This window comes from Empidonax traillii, unplaced genomic scaffold (genome assembly GCF_003031625.1).
Source record: "Empidonax traillii isolate 1590-97213 ecotype Southwest subspecies unplaced genomic scaffold, ASM303162v1 scaffold3452:size26341, whole genome shotgun sequence".
NCBI classification, from domain to species: domain Eukaryota; kingdom Metazoa; phylum Chordata; class Aves; order Passeriformes; family Tyrannidae; genus Empidonax; species Empidonax traillii.
Genome location: NW_020958645.1, coordinates 12,299 through 13,393, shown reverse-complemented (window position 1 = coordinate 13,393; position 1,095 = coordinate 12,299).

Here is a 1,095-nt window from a genome sequence, read left to right as displayed (position 1 = left end):
TTTGAGCCCATCTCCCACAGCATCTCCTGCACAAACTGGCTGCTCATGGCCTGGACGAGGGAACTGTTTGCTGGGGAAAAACTGGCTGCTGGCCCAGGGAGTGGTGGGGGATGGAACTAAATCCAGGTGGGGCCGGTCACTAGTGGGGTTCCCAAGGGCTCAGGGTTGGGGCTGCTCCTGTTTAACATCGTTCTTGGTGATCTGGATGAGGGGATCGAGTGCCCCCTCAGGAAATGCGTGGATCCCATGAAGTTGGGTGTGAGTGTGGATCTGCTGCAGGGCAGGAAGGCTCTGCAGAGGGATCTGGACAGGCTGCATCAATCAGGCCAAGTGTCAGGGTCTGCACTTGGGTCCCAACAACCCTTTGGAAAGCTCCAGGCTGGGGAAAGAGGGGCTTGAGAGCTGCTCAGCAGGAAGGGACTTGGGGGTGCTGCTTGACAGTGACTGGATATGAGCCAGAGTGTGCCCAGGAGGGCAAGAAGGCCAAGGGCACCCTGGCCTTTCTGGAGAACAGGGTGGCCAGCGGGACCAGGGCAGGGATTGTCCCTCTGTGCTGGGCACTGGGGAGGCCCCACCTCGAGTGCTGTGTCCAGTTCTGGCCCCTGAGTGCAAAAAGGCCCTGGAGGGGCTGGAGCGTGTCCAGAGAAGGGAACGGAGCTGGGGAAGGGCCTGGAAAACATGTGTGATGAGGAGCAGCTGAGGGAACTGGGGTTCTTTAGTCTGCAAAAGAGGAGGCTCAGAGTGCACCTCATCACCCTCTACCATGATCTGAAAGGAGATTTTAGTGAGGTGGGGCTTGGGCTCTTCTACAAAGCCTTTAGTGAGAGCAAGAGAGGAAATGGACTTGAGTTGCCTTGGGTGAGGTTAAGATTAGTTGTTAAAAAAATCTCTTTTCCCAGTGTTTATGCACTGGAACAAGTAGCTCAGGGAGGTAGTGGAGTCTCTGGAAGTGTTCAGATGCCATCTGGATATTGCACTTTGGGATGTGGTAGAGGGATGATTATGTTGGCCCTGGGTTAACAGCTGGACCAGAAAATTTTGAAGGTCTCTTCCAAACTTGATGATTCTGTGACCTGTCATCACTGTTGCCAGAAT